This window comes from Phaenicophaeus curvirostris, chromosome 2 (assembly GCF_032191515.1).
Source record: "Phaenicophaeus curvirostris isolate KB17595 chromosome 2, BPBGC_Pcur_1.0, whole genome shotgun sequence".
Lineage (NCBI taxonomy): Eukaryota > Metazoa > Chordata > Aves > Cuculiformes > Cuculidae > Phaenicophaeus > Phaenicophaeus curvirostris.
In genome coordinates, this window is record NC_091393.1 from 13,507,942 (window position 1) to 13,528,118 (window position 20,177).

Consider the following 20,177-nt stretch of genomic DNA (forward strand, 5'->3'; position numbering starts at 1 on the left):
GCATCCTTATTTTAACAAGCCGAGCACTAACGATATTCATTAGATTCCAGAACCTAACCAAGACAACTCTGCAATAACACCGCATTCTTATTTGTGAACTGGATAAAATGAGCAGGAAAAATACTTCAGAATTTTAACACATCAGAAAAGAAAAGTGAAAATCTGAATAAATATAGTACCACAGAAAAACTGGAGTTGGAAGGGACCTTAAAGATCATTGAGTTCCAACCCCCCTGCCATGGGCAGGGACATCCCACCAGCCCAGGCTGCCCAAGGCCCCATCCAGCCTGGCCTTGAACACCTCCAGGGATGGGGCAGCCACAGCTTCCCTAGGCAACCTGGCCCAAGGCCTCATCACCCACAGCATGAAGAATTCCTTTCTAATATCTAACTTAAATCTTCCCCTCTCCAATTTAAAGCCACCCTCCCCATCCTATCACCACAAGCCTTTGTAAACAACCCTCCCCAGCTTTCCTGTAGCCCCTTTGAGCACTGGAAGGTCGCTATAAGGTCTCCTCGGAGCCTCCTCTTCTCCAGGCTGAACAAGCCCAACTCTCTCAGCTTGTCCTCGTGTGGAAGCTGCTCCAGCCCTCGGATTATGCATGTGCTCCTCCTCTAGACCCGTTCCAACAGCTCCACATTGTTCTTATGTCGAGGATTCCAGAACTGGACACAGTACTCCAGATGAGGTCTCACAAGAGAGGAACAGAGGGGCAGAATCACCTCCCTCGCCCTGCTGGCCGCGCTGTGCGGATGCAGCCCGGGACACGAGCGCCCAGTGGCGGCTCACACAGCGAAGACACCGAGCCCTGAGCCCCGTCCCCCCTGCCCCCCCAACCCGAGGTGTCTCCCCCCAGCCGCCCCCTCGCACCCGCCACGCCGCTTCGCCCCGGCTCCATGGCGGGAGGCGCCTCCAGCGGGGCGGGGCGGGGCGGGGCGGGGCTGCCCGCGGGCACCGCCCCGGGGGCGCTGTGGGAGCCGCCCTGCCGAGAGGGGCGAGGGGGCGCTGGGCAGTGAGAAGCTCGCCATGAGCCGGCAAGGTGCGCTCGCAGCCCAGGGGCCAGCCGTGTCCTGGGCTGCATCCAAAGAAGTGTGGCCAGCAGGGCGAGGGACGGGGTTCTGCCCCGCTGCTCCACTCTTGTGAGAGTCCACCTGGAGTGTTGTGTTTAATTCTGGAATTCCCAACATAAGAAGGATGTGGAGCTGTTAGAACGGGTCTACAGGAGGAGCACAAACATAATCCGAGGGCTGGAGCAGCTTCCACACGAGGACAGGCTGAGGGAGTTGGGGTTGTTCAGCCTGGAGAAGAGGAGGCTCCGAGGAGACCTTATAGCGAGCTGAAAAGGTTGAAAAAAAGTACCTGAAAGGGGCTACAGGAAAGCTGGGGAGGGACTGTTTACGAGGGCATGGAGTGAGGGCACGGGGGAGGGTGGCTTTAAATTGGAAGGGGAAGATCTAGGTTAGACACTAGGAAGAAATTGTTTGACAGGAGGGAATGGCCTCAAGCTGAAGGATTTAGATGCAGCAGAGAGCTGAATCTAAAAAGCAGAGGTAGGTGGAGGCAAGATTAATACTGTTCTAAAAAGGAAAGTGGCTCTGGTTTTTGTGAGAGTACTGGTCTTGCTCACAAGTGTAGGCTTACTGAGAGGCACCTAACAATCCTGAGACTTACTGCCATTAAACAGCTGTCTGGATGGATTTTTTTCACTTGATTATTTTGTATGTAAACATCTAAGAGCTGCATAAATTCAGTTTTAGATGCACAGCCCCCCTGTTTTTATTTTGAGCTAATAACAGTCAAAAGGAATGTGTCTCAAGCTTATAAACGTACCATATGCAGCTTTCAGAATATCAAACAAGATAACACCTCTTTACAGTCCTTAGGGGTGCCTTTAAAATAAATTGAAGCATCCCAATATTTTCAAGGCTGAAAAAAGCTGATTCACGCCCTCTATTACAGAGCATCTCTAAGGACTGTTTTATTCATCTAAAAGCAGCAAAATCTAGGAACAGTCAACCAGAGTCACTGAGATGTGTGATTCTGTTCTACTGAAGAACATTTAAAGAAATAATATATAGAACTTGTATTTACTTTATGCTTTGAATATTCCCGGTGATTACATAATCCAACTTTATTTTTTCATAAATGAACAATGTGTGTCTGTGCATGCATATCAAATAAATAAAAAATAAGATACATTTCTCATTTTGATATCCAAATGTGGGGTGATTAGTACTGTATGCAGTTGTGTAATCCCAACTGAAGCAACAGAAAAATCAAGTTTTGATTTGAAATAAGCTGTTTGTAGATCATGAAGGAAGCTGTTCTACTACTTCTGCTTCTTTTGATCTCCATTTCCAAAGATGCGTTTTGATCTAAAGAACAGTCAAGGGATACGTTTGTGGTAAAAGGTCATACAAAATAATTAGCTGCTTTTACTTAATAATTAGACATAAAAGCAGTGCAGGTGTTTAGTCACATAAGAGGTCATGAATTCTTAGTATTTAACCATAATGAACATACTGAACAATTACTGACAAGTCAGTGGTCAGCTCAAGAGCAGACTCCAAAACCACAGGCTTCAATGAGTTGTTAAAAGTAAATGGGTTACATTACTGTTGAACATACAGGTCCTGCTCTTACTGGATGCCTGTAGTATAAACAACAAAGTGAGCAAATGTGAAAGAGTAATTGTTCATTTGGACAACTACGATCTGTCTGAATTCATCAGCCGCCTTTATATTTTAATACATCTCAGTTTATCCAAGAGCTGGAAGTGTCTGAAAACATGTATGAAGTATGCTACCTCAGCTGTTGTAGTTTGCAGTTTTGTTTAGCTGGTGTAGGGCAAGAGATGCACCATCTTGAGAAGAGTGTGTGAAAATGGCAAGCAGAAACATTAATGTCTTCTCATTTAAGCTTATATTCTCCTATGTTACAGTGCTATATTTAATTAAAAATAAAAATTTTGGCATCATGTTTTTCATTACTCAGCATCACGCTCTTTTCAAAGTAGATTTTAATGTGGTTTTGATGGCTCTGTTTTGTGTGTAATTCTGATGACAGAAATATGGTTCAAGTAGTCCCTTTGATCATAATCTGCAATTCTAAACAAATCATCTGATTTAGGATGCTCAGGGAGTTATGCAATGACTTCTTTGTACTGTTCAGAAATAAAGCACTACCACCAGGAAAAAAAAGCTAACACTTCAGCATCTGATGAAGTGAAATGCTCATTCAGTGAAAGTCATGTAAAAAGTTAGACGTGATATGAGAACAGGGAAACAGACAAAACTTGCTACCGTTAACGTACCATCAGCTCTGACCGTATGCTCTGTTATGAGTAGGTACTTAAAAGTCCTTTATTTAAATGTTATCACTTGCATAACACAGTAAAATTAGATGTACATGCAAGGTAATGACAACATTCTTTTCTATAGAGTATATACTAAAGAAAGAGAAAACCTTTCAAGGAATTTCACCATCTGGAAATCAATACTGGAAGATTGCCACAAGGTAAGAAAAAAGATAAAAGCATGTTAGCAAGTAATCAGAATGATGGTCGTACTTTAATGTAGGGATGCTTAAAAATGAACCTGGCAATACAGCAAACAATTGTCTGCATTTGCATTTCATCATTGATCTAAGACTGACAAAACACTTTTTGTAAGAGGTTTTTTTTCCCTGTATAGGATAACAATCATCTGGGAAGAAAGGAAAACTAAAGTAAAGACATATAAAAAGACTTTTCATTTCATTTAGTACTTTTTATTGCAATTCCACAAAGTTTTCTTTGTGAAGTTTATTAAAAAGAAGTGTAGAGAGTGGAACTGGAAATTGCTATCAAATAGCTATTCTAGGATATACAAAATACAGATTACACTTCTACAGATGGGGCTAGAATTGAAGACCATCTGAGCAGTCCTCCCTAGCTGCCTCATAATGTGGAAAGCTGAGTGCCTTAAAATATACACATTACTCTGTTTTAGTGCTGAAACATTTTGATTGGCATTCCTCTGTGCCAGATGCTAGCCTGCTTAAGACACAGTCGTTGTGCTGCTGCTCCTAGCACATCACCTGTCTAACCACTAACTTTATGTTCAGAGCCTGAAGGACACAGAGTAAATTCTTTCTTCTGGGGGGCGGAATTTGTACCTTGTTTCCCACAGAAGCATTGCACCCAGCAGTCACAGTGGTGTTCTGGAAGAGGTTTGTCTCAATTTCTTTTGCTAACAATGCTCCACTTTGGACAGAAGACTTAAAACTCTTTAGGCTACAGGGAGCTATAGTATGATGAAAGAGAAATTAGCTGGCAGGAAGATGAAGGCTCCAGTTTCAGTCCCTGTTCCATGTAATGTGTATTTTTGTGCAGCAGGAACTGGAACTTGCTCTACTTTCAGATAAGAAGTAAAATTGCCTTTATTTGAGGGGTCATATATGGCACCATGATACCATGTAATATGCCATCTTGGCTTCCTTTGAAGGAAGAACCCTAATAGTAGTGTTGATCTTGATGATTGTCCTGATTGAAGTGAGACATGGGATGGACTACATAACCTCCAGAAGTCCCTTCAAACCAAACCAAACCAAACCAAACCAAACCAAACCAAAAGCAAAGCAGAATTCTGTGCCCCTGCCTTCTCTCTGAACACCTGGACACAGCCTGTTATCTAGTGAGTAGGACTGAAAAGTGAGAGAGTTGGGTTTGAACACTGACTCAGAAGTGAGTAGAGTGTGGGACATATTGCAGGTGAGCCCTCTGGCCACTGAGTTACTGAGCATAAACTGCTTAGAGTAGCTACTATATTTTTTTTGTAAAAATTTTACTATTTCAAACCTAAAATCAGGAGAGGTTTTCAAGCCTGTGACCTATATGTGGATGTGCATACTCTAATTTGCACTGGAGAAAATTGCATAGGATCTCGTGGTCTTATACATGGGTAAGAATTTTGACTCCCTCAAGAAGCCCCTCACTTGGCCCCTGCCTTTGTTAGTTTCATTCTTCTCGTGAATTGTATTAGGATCACCGGATCACAGAATTATGGAATGGTAGAGGTTGGAGGGGACCTCTGGAAGTCATCTAGTCCACGCCTGCCCCAGAGCAGGTTCACTTACTGCAGGTTGTATAGGAACATATCCAGGTAGTCCAGATGGGGCCCACAAGGGCAGAGTAGAGGGGCAGGATAATCTCCTTCAATCTGCTGGCCACGCTTTTATTAATGCACCCCAGGATACCATTGTCCTTCTTGGCCATGAGGGCACGTTACTGGCTCATGATTAACTTGTCCATCAGGACTGCCAGGTCCTTCTCTACATAGCTTCTTTCCAGCAGATCAACTCCTCACCTTTACTGGTGCAATGGATTATTCGTCCCTAGGTGCAGGACTCTATACTTGCCATTGTTGAACTTCATTATGTTTCTGTCTGCCCAACTCTCCAGCCTGTCCAGGTCTCAGTGAATGGCGGCACAGCCTTCTGGTGTATCAGCCACTCCTCCCAGTTTTGTGTCATCAGCGGATTTGCTGATGGTACACTCTCTTGTCTCATCCTTAGAAGTAGTGCTAAGAAGTCTCCTGCTAAAAAATATTGCCCTTTTTTTCACTGAGTTTTTTCATGGAAGTTGTTTTCTGGACCTAAGTGTGTCTGTGCTAAATTGTGGCATTTCATGAGACCTAGAGATGGTCCGTGTCATGCGCTGTGCTAAATCAGTTTGGTGGCACCACACAGCTTGTGTCAGGCACAAGGAAGCCCTGTGCCTTCAGAAATCCGCACCAGTTAACCAGACACCAAAGCACTCTTCCTTGTTTGGTCTGCAAGGACAATGTAGACATTTTCTCATTTTATAGAAGCTTCTATTGTTTATACACACTCACTTGCACACAGAGATGGACATATAACTTGTGAGTAACAGACCTATTCTTGCAGACTAAGCAGTCTGATTTAGTCTTCAAAATTAGCATAACTTCTCCCCTCACAAGGACTGTGCTGTACTGCTTTTGTAGGTGAGAAGCAGGGCCATCTGCCCAGCTATGTAAATTGTCTCCATTCACTTAAAAGGAATTTTGTCAATTTGCTTTAATTGTAAATGTGTCTCACTGAATTTAACAAGCTTAAACCATCGATACATTTGTTTTTCCTGGTGTGAAATATAGACTTCAGGTTAGATTATTGAAATGCGGATTCTTGGAACTCAAAATTTCTTACGTCTACCAAATATGGAAAGCAGATTGGAGAAAGAAGAAACAGTCCTCAGAAAAACTGAAATATTTTAGATTAGTAAAACTAATTTCTAATGCAATATATAATATAAATAGAATAGTTCATGGATAAAAGTATACACGCATAAATATATATATATACATATTCTTAGATGGATAGGTAGAAGGACAGACACATAGACAGATATAAATGACAGAGTGAAACAGGTTGTGATAAAGAGGCACAGAAAATAGTTTTTGCTATTTGATGAATATTTTCCAACTATAATAACTGGCTTGTAAGGATAAAACACTTTGCCCCCTCCGCGCACAACTTTCCTTCCTTCAGAAAAATCCTGTCACATGTCCTAGTTTGACGGTTACTGAGCTTTACAGCTGAAGGGTTGAACATAATTTTAACAGATGAAGTGAGCTGCAATGAATACTGTATGTTCTTCAAAACTCCTATCCTGTGCTTCCTGGGGTCCTGCAGCTCATCAAGGGCAGTGGACCTCATATAAATAATTTCTTCTTGCAGCTGAGCTGCTGCTGCAGAGAAGAAGAGCATCTGCTTATAGCATGAGAGGTCACATTACCATGGTTCCCATGCCTGAAATAAAACAGCGGTGATATACAAATGTGAGCATCAGTAGATACAAATGAAGATGCCATTTAAAACTTGCATGACATGACTCAAGTGGTGCAATTCTGAATACAAATAAAATCTGTACAAGTGATGTCCTGATGCAGCTGTCCAGAAGTCTGAAGGTCCGTACATGGGCTGCGGATCAGAACCCCAGAGGCTGGATTGTGCGTATTTTAGGGGGAGAGAATTGCATGTCCCATAGTTCTTCACAAATATCCATTCCATAGGAGGATTTAAGAGGCAGTCACCCATCTGCCAGAATGTGTATACTGTCTTTAATCATGTTTCTACTGAATGAGAAAAAAAAATCAGAAGAAAGTACAAAAAAAAATTTACAAGATTGCCAGTTATATTTCTGAAGGAATTATTAAGAAAGGAAATCATTAGGAGGAATTGACTGCAATGAACATGAACCTAAATTTTATGGTATATGTAATTTTGGAATAAGACTGAGTTCTGATGACTTATGACATCACTAAAACCTCCATTTCAGATGAGGACACTTCATTTAAATCCATGAAAACTACTATATCATTTTAGTTCATAAAAGGAACTAAATTCTGTTCTAATTAACTAAATTTTATTTAGTTTAGTTTTAACTAATTTCTAGACTTTTGTTGAAATAATTATTTCATTTTTTCAGTTATGATATGTAAAATCAATGCAGTTTTTCAATTCAACTGTAACATTTTGTTGCTTTTTACTTTAACTTTGATTGATTGTGCAGCTCAGGTTCTCAAGGATTTGAGGAACAATGAAAGAAAAAGCAGTAAGTCAGCAAAGTAAAATTCTTATGTAGGTTTACTTGGATAATTCATATCTGAAAATAAAGAAAAATAAGTTCTGTGGAGTGCATATGATACTTGGTATTTCTGCTGTATATATAATTTCCTGGAAGTCTATAAGAAAGTGAAACTGAAGTTTAATCAAAAGTTTTGCTCTGTGCTGATCTGTGAGATCCTAAGGTGAAATTGGACTAAGAAATGTGTTTATGGAGATAATCTTCTTGGATTCCTATATACCTTGCATTTGGAGGGGAGATATTTTCCAATAGCTTTTATAATTTTCTTTCCTCCTTCAACTCTATTTTATTTATGTTTTATCACCACATTGTACATACAGGTAAGTGCATGACTTCATTGAGAGTCATGCACAGATGCACATATTTCTCTCAAGGGAAAATATGTTTTTTTAATAAGAATGCAATGTGGCACAGATGTGATTGAGGCAGGCAGGTTTAAGATGCATAACTTGATTATTTAAAAACCAGATTTCTTCAAATGTGCCACAGGCAGGTATACTTCAAGCTAAAAGTTACGTGAATTGGAGTGTAAAAGGGCAACCTAAAGATTTTTCAAATGATGCAGAAGTGTGTTTGCTCATATTCCATAACTCAGAACCAGCCGGACTGGATTTTTACCAGACTTTCATGATAATTCATATTTGGGTAGTGAACAAGCATGAACAATATTAGCACAACAGATCACGTTCTTAAAACTTTAAACAGCATAACAGAAATTCCTTCTCACCCATAATCATGGCCATCGCAAGTGAGATGCTATAAAAAGTTAAAAAATACTGCAGACTGCTCAGAGTTTTAAAGTACCGACAAAGTTCAAAAAAAACCTATGTTGCCACTGGTGTTTCCTCATATGCTAAGGATCTCTCTCTTACTTAGAAGTAATTACTTCTACACTTGTTTTCAGGGCTATAAATTGTTCTGCCAATATTCATGAAGAACAGCTTGTCTTCCCTATTTTTATTTTATTTGTGGAAAACAGATCAGATAGACCATATCAGTGCTCTGGGAATTTAGTTCAGTTAAAAGTCAATACCAAGCAAAGAGATGATCCCAGTGTCCCATAGATCATTCCTTCAGCTGTCAGTCAATACAATTTCACCTGGGTCTCCATATCTGGCAAGTCCAGCAGGGATGGAAGCATACATCATTTGAAAACATAAGAGATGGTTCATTTGACCCAGTTTTCTCTCTCTTACAGCAGAGGTGGGAAAGGCTGTTAGAATATTATTTAGAGGTCGCTCACTGGCATCCATTTTCTCCATTTTGTATTGTTTAGGCTCTTGGACACTACTGAGTCCTTCATTACTGCCATCGCTGAGCACCCTTCTATTTTCTTCAGCATTTTTGTGCTTAAACTTTATTGAACACAGTAACACAGGGAATCAGCCACAGAGCGAGAATTTAAACTTTTTTCTCCAGCATCTATACTAGCATCCTACCTAATAATGTTAGTTATCCTATTTGACACACATGATTAACCAAGATATTAATTAGCAACTAATTTGGACAGAAGTCTTGCTCACTCTCTTTGTTCTAGCTGCTTTTATAGATGTTCATTTGTTTAGCCTTCTTCAGTGCATGCTTGTTTGTTCCCAAGATCATCCCATTTCTCATTTGTTCAAAGCAAAAATGAAAAATTATACAGATAGTGTTTTTACTCTTTGAAGTAATGATTTTTAGCCAGAGCTTGTTTCAGGCATTAGTGATCCTATTTGAGATGACTTCAGCTAATCTTCTGTAGGAAATAGGTCACCTGTAAGCCATTAGACACTCCATTAGTAGTTGAAATACCTCAATAGGTGAAAATGGCAAAACTCTTAAAAATTCGATAGTAAGATGAAGAAACTGTCTTCAACAAAGCATAAGGTGTTGTTTAGCAAAACTGACAAAGAACGTGATGCTGCAAAGAATATGGGGACATCAAGGGGAGGTTGGTTTCTGCTGATTTGCCTTTCTTTCTCAAAAGTGGCTACTATTCACCTATATTGTCCTTAATGCTCATTAGCTGTAGTCAGATTTTTACAGGGTCTCTCTTAAACTCTTTTCCTGGAGGACTTGTTTGAATGGATTGAAATTACACCGTGGGGTTTTTTTTCCTTCTTGGTAAAATGACATCTGTAAGTCACTCTGTAGTCATATATACCATCACTGTTTATATTTTCCAAAGACACTGATGCAATAGAGACGTTAATTTGGTTTTCAAAAACTGGATGCTTAGATAAATTAATTATAAGTAACATAGAATAGGTTTTGTCATGTTGCCAAACCACTGTTTCAGAGTCGTAAATACTCTGCACATTTGCAGAAGAGAGTATTTACATTTTTGTAAGAGAATTCCCTAATGAAGATACTACACCATTTGTAACTGAAAAAATTGCTATTGGCTACTCTGTTACTTATCATCCCATACTGATTTTCTGGGCTTAAATTACAGTTTCATGAGTTATATGCAATAGGCTTGTACCACAAGGCTAAGAAAGCCCATGTGAAATACCTAAGTAGCTCACAGAAATCTTGCGAATTCCTGTCAAATCTAGGAAACCTTGAAAGTAACATTCAGATTTCCCTGAAGAAATTCAAAGATTATGTAAATGTCCTTGAAAATAAAAACCTGCTTTCTTATACCATTTCCTAGGAGTGTGATCTTTAGTCATGGGCAAATTAATAAAAAGGAATAAAGCAATTTCAGTGTTGATCAGTACCTTCCAACTCAGGACATTCTATAATTCTCTGATTTTCACTTGTTTGCCCTAGTCACTACCAGTCTCATTGAAACCGAAATGGAATCCTGAGAGAATACAAGTGACACAGAGTGGTTTTGACTTCATTTCCATATGGGTTTGAACCCAGAAATTTTGGCAGATGGAGGACAAGTCTTGGGTCTTCTCGGTTACTCCATAGTTAGCATGAGTAAGGTATTGTTTGCTATCTTCATTAAAGTCTCCTTAAACAAATTCCTTTCTAAATCTTCATGACAAAGATCAGCTGGGAATCTCCTGTGAAAGTAACAGAAGATAACAGAAGGTAACAGAGACGATAACAGAAGGTAACAGAGAAAGTAACAGAGGGAGGATATGGAAATCTGAAAAATAATGTGAAAGTTGGGATGTTTTTACTGATACTTTGGAGACAATCCAAATTTCTCATTTGGAATCCCGTATGCATAGTTTAGTTGTCAGTCTTTCTTTTACATCCTTCAAGGGAAGAGATTAATGGGATAAACACCGACACAGAACAGAGTTATGAAAGTGCTTAAACTGACAATCTAAGTGTCATACATGTTGACTTCCCCAGCCAGTAACTCCCTGCTCCTAGAATCCTCCAACATATGGGCAAGCCTCCCTGCCTTCAAAGGGCTCAATGAGAGCTTTGGATTCTGGATGATTTCTTTCATAGCTTTTTCTGCAAAGCTGTAACATGCATTAAAGCAACCTTTGTTGGTGGATTGGATAAATTTTACTAGTGAAATAAATTGTATTTAGAGGTAAAAATACTGTACCTCTTTTTAAGAGGTGGAGGCAAGAGCTTCAGAGTGAAACACTGCAGGCCAAATTCTGGGGTTCCTGAAGTGCTAAAGTTTCTGCCAAGTTTACTTAGAGTGTTATATAAATGCTAAAACACAAACTGAAAGTGAAATTTGATTCATTGCACCTATTAATATCCCCAACCCTTTCCTTTTGCACTGCTCGCTCTATGAACAAAGACATGTGAGTTCAAGGCAAGTTTTCTGTCCATTACATTTCTGAGGACAAACAAACAAACAAAAGAATTATCTATGAGCTGTGCAGAGCCTATCCAGAAGTCATTCAGGAACTTGAAATTTTGTCTGAAAGGAGTTTTCACTTTCTCAGTGGACTGATTGCTTCCTCCTTTGGTATCTCCTCCTCTGCCCTGCAAATGAAACATCCAGTTCTATCTTGCTGGAGACAATTGATGGATGAAATAGTTTTATACTGAAAATCATCTCTACACTGCTAGTCAAGTTTTTTTTGTCTCAAATGAATTCTGCATATGGCTGATTTTCCCCATACAGAGTGAGAAGTAAACAGAGACTGATAGATATTGGCTTTCCATCATCTGAACTGTCAGCTGCTGTACATTAAGAAGTTATCTATGCCTTTAATTGTGAGTAGAAGAGGGATTTAGAGCTTGCAGGAGCGTAATTGTTTCACAGTAAATCTACAGATAAGCCCCTCTTCCTTACTGCCCACACACAGTTCCAGTGAAGTTAAAATATTAAGGTTTTCCTTTTTCTTCAAACTCTGATGCCTAAAGCAAGATCTATTATCCTGAAGCCTTCTTTGTAGTTTACGCTCTAATGAGATGCCAATACTGCAAATCAATAACCAAAATGAGGAAATATTAAAATGAAGCATAAGGCTGTCTTTATTGCTGCCATATTTCTTTGCTGCGTTAATTTTGAAACATGTTTCTATGTTCTGTCTAATCCCAGTCTTAGTTTTAAAAGTTTTTGGGCACTGGAACAGGCTGCCCAGGGAGGTGGTTGAGTCACCTTCCCTGGAGGTGTTTAAGGCACGGGTGGACGAGGTGCTGAGGGATATGGTTTAGTGTTTGGTAGGAACGGTTGGACTCGGTGATCCGGTGGGTCTCTTCCAACCTGGTTATTCTGTGATTCTGTGTGATTTTGATAATTGATAAGTTTCTTTGTCATGTGATGTGTTCCTGGAGACAAGGTGTAAGCGTGTGGTAGAGGGCAAGGAAGGGAAGGATTTTCATCTTCTAATGTGCCAGAAACTGCAAAATTTCCCTTCAATTTACTTAATCAGATAAAACAGGCTTGTTTTGATGTCTAAATCTCAAAGTTTGGTGAATTGCGTACTCCTTGTTATGGATGGGTTTGAATTCAAGTGAGCAGGTAAATGGTCCCGTGATTAAATTAATATCCACAGTGCCCCTGGGCTTCTCTTTATTTCTTTTGTCTTGTTCGTGCAGTGACAATACAAAAATATGTACCTGTTTACCGGAAAGTTCTTGTGTAAATGGCATAATGGAACAGTTGCAGTTGCTTGTATTCCCCAGCCTGTCTAAGAAGACAAGTGATTTTGCTTATTATTATTATTAATAAAAGAGAATGCACACCAGAAAAATGTCTCAATTTATCCATCTTCTGTTCACTGACAGTAATTTAGACTACAATAACATTACTCACAGATGTAATATGAAGTGATTCCTCATTTAGGGTGAGTTGAATTGCAATCTTGTAATCAGTGTGTGATGCAGGGGAATCATGATATAAAAGAAACAAACACTGCTTGCACTAGCTACAGGTAGAGTGTGCTATTCTTGTCCTACGTCTCTAAACAAGCAGGACAAGTCACATCATGCTGATCACATCCTTGGAGATTTCACGTGACAAGAGTGACAAGGTCAGGAAACACAAGAAGTGGATGGAACTGCAGCTCATTGTCGCCTTCCTGCTGCAAGGACCCAATAAGCCTGGGTATCACCAATGAAAGACGGTACAGTTTCCGAGTGAGCTAATGCCTACTCTATGCCCTTTGTCACACAAAGCAGCCAATTATCCCAGTGTCAAAGATCCTTGTCATTTTTTCAGAGAGGTACATGGCTGTAGATAGTTTATTTTTGCTTTGACTCACATTTTTTATGCCTACTGTCCCCTTTCTTTCCATTAGTTCCATGAAAACAAATCTTTTAACATATACAACAAGGCATATGGAAAAATAAAATGTCAGATAAGTTATAGGAATAAAACATTTTGACATCATGCAACTTCTTTTCAAATAAGAGGGTACAGTGACAGCATTTGGCTTGGTATTTCCTCCAACAAAGACAAATCTACTTTCACAGCTACCTTATAGCCAGGATAATGTTAAGGGAATATTTAATAATTTGTGGGACTTTTTGTGCTTGACATCTTTCTTTCCATTTTAATTGAGTTAGTGGAATTCTCCTTTGTGTCCTGTGTGTGTTCAGTAGTGCTAAAATTTTCAAGTAGAGCTTCAGATAGCTCAGAGTAGCAGTTTGTATGCTGAACAATGATGAATAGAAAATACAATTCTTTTTCTTTTCCCTTCTTATTTTTCTAAGATGATGAAGAGAAGTGTATACTGTTCCAAAATCAGCAGAAATTACAGTCAGGATGAGATCTCAGTATTCTTTATGAACAATGCAGCCACGTAACTCAAGGAATGTACAAACCTAAGCAGACAAATTAGAAGTCTTTAACAACAGAACTTGAGATTGACTTCACTCTATTTACTGGCCTCTGAATCCAAGCAATTTTTGTGTGCTTAAACAAGATAGTATTCGTATTATTCTCTGGGTTCTTGGCTGCAGGGACAATAAATTTGTCTGCATAATGAGAAGACAGGCAAATGGAGGTTCAATAAAATATTAAGTGATATCACTGATGACAGCTGCAAAATAAGGTGGTGGAAAAAGAAGGGAACTGACCACTGCCATTGTTCAACAACAACAACCCTATAATATTAATCCTTAAATACTGACTCATGGACTAGCCAGTAAATTGCGTAAATTACTTAAGTGCCTTTAACATTAAAGTGTTTAATGATTTTGTGTTATTTGCAATACACAGCATGTCGCATCCTAGTGCAATACTCAATATGTTATGTGTAGCCATCTATCCAGGTTGTTGTTGCTAAATTTTTCTAGCTCCTGGTTGGTATATGAGAGAATAAAATTCCATCTCCATGTATAGTTTAAGGAAACAAAATGAAAATGTAAAGCTACATGGAAACCATTTGTTTTGAAGATGAAATTTCTCCTCTAAGAATCTATCTAGAGCCAAAAGTTTTCACAGACAGTAGGGCTGTTGGTTACAACTGGTTGTGAAGAAGCTGTCTAACAAAAAAGCAGATAATTTCTGTTATTGACTGTACTCCCTTAGCTTATTATTAACTTAGCTCAATAGCTTTTCAGTTTTATTGAGTACTGCCAAGTTAGTTAATTGAGAAAAAAGTCTTTTAGAAGAAATCCAGTCTTCTAAGAATTTTGGGAGTTTCCGTCGTTTCAATGACTTTCTTCACTGATGCTTAATTTGTTTGTATAAATCAATAATACTACTTTATCTTGTTCCTTGTCACTGATCTCAAAATATTTATAAGCAGATCAAAAGAATTCTTCAGATTTTTTTATATTGTCCTGCAACAAAATCTGAACTGATGAAGGTGGATGTTTACTAAAGTGATATAAAACTAGGAACTTCATGCCTCCAAGGCTTTGGTTTAAATCTTTTTTTCTTGTACAGCAATTAAAAAAGTTAGTTGGTGATAGATAGGAGAACCATGTCAGTTATGTTGGTGGTTGCAGTAAGAAGAATGTTTTTAAAAACAGATATCCTCACCTTTTCAGTTCTCTGTGGGCATTTACGTGTTCTTGTGTCCCACTTTTTAACTCTGGGTGTAGATATTAGGAATCTAGCTGATGTTTTGTATGTATTAAGAGTACATGTGTGTGTGTGTATACACGTTCACACTCAGACAATTGATTTTGTATCATCTGGGGTGAATGATAGAATCATAGAATAATCAGGTTGGAAGAGACCCACTGGATCATCGAGTCCAACCATTCCTATCAAACACTAAACTATGCCCCTTAGCACCTCGTCCACCCGTGCCTTAAACACCTCCAGGGAAGGTGAATCAACCACCTCCCTCGGCAGACTGTTCCAGTGCCCAATGACTCTTTCTGTGAAAAATTTTTTCCTAATGTCCAGCCTAAACCTCCCCTGGTGGAGCTTGAGGCCATTCCCTCTTGTCCTGTCCCTTGTCACTTGGGAGAAGAGGCCAGCACCCTCCTCTCTACAACCTCCTTTCAGGTAGTTGTAGAGAGCAATGAAGTCTCCTGTCATGCAGCATAAGAAAGGAATTTTGTATCAACTAACAAGAACTTTCTACAATAAAAATACAGAAAAGTTATTGGAACAGAAACAACTAGGGATAAGTTTTGCAACTTGCTGAAAAACCTTCCTTTGATACATGGGATTGATGGTTTGCTTATAGTTCTGTATCTCTAGTATGGGTATGCTGAGCTAGAGGTGAAAATACATTTTGCAGAATCAAGCAAATCCCTGTGAGATTTTGGCAACAAAGATTTGACTCATACAAATTCATAATAGATGCTCTGCAATCTTTGTCAGTTGAACATTTTTACAAAAATTATATTTTTGCAACAGGAAACAACATAGCCATTTTGTCTCAGAAGCCAGTACTGATTAATCACTGGAAAAGACAAATTATATGAAAATATTTAACCTGGAGAGCTATTATTTTTCCTTTTTTCAGTAAATGGTCCTGATGCCAATCCGCCTCTGTTCCTAATTAGCACAAAATACAAAAGACAAAGCAGAGTTGGTCTTCTATGGATTTTAAGATTAAACAGGGGTATATGCATATAAATTTTTGCCCCTGCCTTTCTCTCCTGGCCCTGAGAAAGCCCCCATTTTGTCTCTTCGCTCCTGACTTCTTTGTTCATGAGCAGAAGAAAATGTTGGTATAAATGTACTAAGAGATATGCTTCTATATTAATTCCAGCTTTAAGAAGAAAAGAATAATGCCTGATCAAGGCTTCCACTTCAGTGAAACAGAGGTATTTCACTGAGTTTTGAACCTGTGAGATCAGTCAAAACAGCTCAATCACAAAAACATAAGGTACAGAAAGTATATTTGTAAAAACTAAATATTACTGCTAGAAAGCAAGCAAGTCACTTTTTTTTTCTTAAAAAGAACTTAGAGGACATTTACTCTACTGGAAGGGCTTCACAATCACATCCTGACTCCAGACATTCTGTTTGATGAAATGTATTTAATCAAATTTCAAATTATTTCTTATTTGAAAATGGAAGATAGGACTTTGGCTCTCTCTTCAGATACATCTTTAACTTAAAGAATCAAATAGTGACATGACACAAAGAGTTTGAGAAAGTTTAATTTGGCACTAAACAAGAGTTTCATAAAGAGCACTGATGGATTCAGTTGATTTTTTTTGTCCCACTGATTATCCCATTTTCTGTGCAAGTTATGAATGAGATGGATTTACTCAGTGGTTCACTTCTTTATTATGAAGCACTTCATGTAATGAGAGCACTGTTCTTCTTTGCTATTATATGTCGGTCTCTTCTCCCAAATGATAGTTGATAGAACAAGAGGGAATGGCCTCAAGTTGCACCAGAAGAGGTTCAGATTAGATGTCAGGAAAAATTTCTTCACTGAAAGGGTTACCAGGCACTAGCAGAGGCTGCCCAGGTAGATGATTGAGTCACCATCCCTGGAGGTATTTAAAAGACAGGTAGAAGTGCTTAGGGATATGGTTCAGTAGTGGACAGGTATGGTTGGACTTGATGATCTCAAAGGTCTTTTCTAAGCAAGCAGTTCTATGATTCTATATATGGCTTTTAAATGGATCAGTAGTCAATAAAATTATTTATGTAGTACTACTTTAAATGTGCTGATTTATGAATAGTGTCCATTTTAATTTCTTCCTTGTACTTATAGACATAATCTTTGAGAAACACAAATAATCTGCCTCTACTTTTCTTGGTTCTACTTTTAATTTTGATCAGACAATGTTAGCATGGTTTTATTTATTTTATTAGTTTTCAAAAATGATAGTCCTTTTGAGTTAGCTCAGTCTGCGATTTGGCTATTTGCAAACCATTGTAAAGTAATTTAGAAAGTTATTTCATTAGCTTCTAACAACAATATTTCTTCATCCTTGAGAAAGTTTTTTGTTTGTTTTGCTCTTGCATCCTATAATCTCCAAAGGAGACTTGAAATATTAGGACCGGATGCTGGGAGAACCATGTGTAGATCTTTCCTTATAGCAGAGCAATTTCTTTGCCAATAAAAGTTCTTTTAACGCTAAAATCATTTTGGTGCACATTAAGGTGAAGCTCTGTCTCTGCAAACTCTCGAGACTTGGCAATGCCACATGCAGTTAGCGTTAGCCAACTGATGTCCCCGTAGGTGAAGGACAGACACCTTCTGAGAGCAGTGAGGTCCACCCGGATCTTCAGCTCTAAGCACAGCTGTTCCTGTCTCATTCCATTAGCTGAAAAGGAAACAGACCAGTATCTAGGTCTCTAACCTTTAAAAAGCTGGGATTAGGTAAGAAGGATTGCAGCCTCAGCAGCCTAACACGTTACTGCAAACCTTGCCCACTGCAAAGGTCCTGACCTGAGCATTTGCACGGAAGGGGCAGGTGGTGATCATGAGGGCTACTTCACTGCCATGCACTGCAGCAGCTGTGGGTCCCCTAAACTGTCCTCACACTACCCCCTGTGCCCAGGTGTTGGGATGTGCACTTCCAGCATGCACCACTGGCAGTGTCTGTCCAGGTTCTGGCTTGCTGGCTCAGCATGGGGATGGTGTGATGGCAAAGGAAGGTTTGGGGTGAACATGGCAGATTGGTCAAGAGACGCAGCCAGGTCACAGTTCATGGTTCCTGGGAGAGAGGTGGGGAGATGGATTGCATATCAGCGTGAATGGTTGACAGCCGACTGAATATGAGCCAGCAGTGTGCCCAGGTGGCCAAGAAGGCCAATGGCATCTTGGCTTGTATCAGAAACGGCATGACCAGCAGGTCCAGGGAGGTTATCCTCCCTCTGTACTCGGCACTGGTGAGACCGCTCCTCGAATACTGTGTCCAGTTCTGGGCCCCTCACCACAAGAAGGATGTTGAGGCTCTGGAGCGAGTCCAGAGAAGAGCAACAAAGCTGGTGAAAGGGCTGGAGAACAGGCCTTATGAGGAGCGGCTGAGAGAGCTGGGGTTGTTTAGCCTGGAGAAGAGGAGGCTGAGGGGAGACCTCATTGCTCTCTACAACTACCTGAAAGGAGGTTGTAGAGAGGAGGGTGCTGGCCTCTTCTCCCGAGTGACAGGGGACAGGACAAGAGAGAATGGCCTCAAGCTCCGCCAGGGGAGGTTTAGGCTAGACGTTAGGAAAAAATTCTTTACAGAAAGGGTCATTGGGCACTGGAACAGGCTGCCCAGGGAGGTGGTTGAGTCACCTTCCCTGGAGGTGTTTAAGGCACGGGTGGACGAGGTGCTGAGGGATATGGTTTAGTGTTTGGTAGGAACGGTTGGACTCGGTGATCCGGTGGGTCTCTTCCAACCTGGTTATTCTGTGATTCTGTGATTCTGTGAATGGTCAGAACCAGAGGGTGGTGAAGGAAAGGACAGTGACGCATGTTTTCCTGCACACATGCACAGCCTGATGGAGAACAAGGAATTGCTATTATCAGCAGCCAAGCTACCTTTTGATAGGAATGGTTGGACTCGATGATCTGGTGGGTCTCTTCCAACCTGGTTATTCTATGATTCTATGGTTCTTTAAAGACAACTGAGCAAATTAAGTTTTAAATGCCCTACTATATTGTCCCACTGCCTGTCACTCCTAGAGCACTCATTAGGACCAAAGTTCATTTTCTCTCACTGAAGAATAGTAACATGTATGGGATGAAGTACTGCTTACTAGGATTTCATTAAATAAGTAAGAATTCACTATCAAAGCTGAAGTTATTATTCAAGAGTTGTGCTCTCATGAAAAGGCTTTTCCTCTGATCTTTAAATCTTCTTTTAATGATGTGTTTTTCATTCAGTTTGCTATAAGGAAATTACTTGAGCTGTCTCAATAAAAGTTTAAGCAGCCTTTGTTCTTTAACTAAAAGGATGCATAAGAACAAATAATTCCGGAGACATATATCAAGTGTATGCAAACTCTACAGAATCATGTCTTTTGAAGCATTTTGTAAAACCTCTTAAAATCATACAGTGAGACATAAGTTTTGTAAAAGAAACAGGTAAAATGAATTTAAAATATGCAGAATGAACTTCATTTGTGCTTGTTTGTGAACACTTATTGTTAAGAGATATTCATAGAATCATAGAATGGTTTGGGTTGGAAGGGACTTTAAAGACCATCTAGTTCCAACCCTCCTGCCATGGACAGGGACACCTTCCAATAGATCAGGTTGCTCAAAGCCACATCCAGCCTGGACTCTGCACCTCCAGGGATGGGGCATCCAGAATTTCCCTGGGCAACCTGTTCCAGTGCCTCACCACCCTCACAGAAAAAATATTCTTCCTAACATCTCAATTTAAGCTTAAACCTGTTACCCTTTGTCTTATCACTACACTGCGTGATAGAGAGCACCTCCCCATCTTTCCTGTAGGCCCCCTTTAAGTACTGCAAGGCTGCTATAAGGTATCCATAGAGCCTTCTTTTCTCTAGGCTAAAGAAGCCCAACACTCTCAGACTGTCCTCATAGGAGAGATGCTCCTGCCCTCTGATCATCTTCATAGCCCTCCTCTGGACTTGCTCTAACAGATCCTCTGGACTTGCTCTAACAGATCATGTCCTTCCCGTGCTGGGGAGTCTAGAACTGAGAGCAGTACTCCAGGTGAGGTCTCATGAGGACAGAGTAGAGGGGTAGGATAACCTCCCTCAACCTGCTGGTCATGCTTCTTTTGATGCAGCCCAGGATATGGTTGGTTTTCTAGGCTGCAACCACATGTTGCCAGTTCTTGTTATCT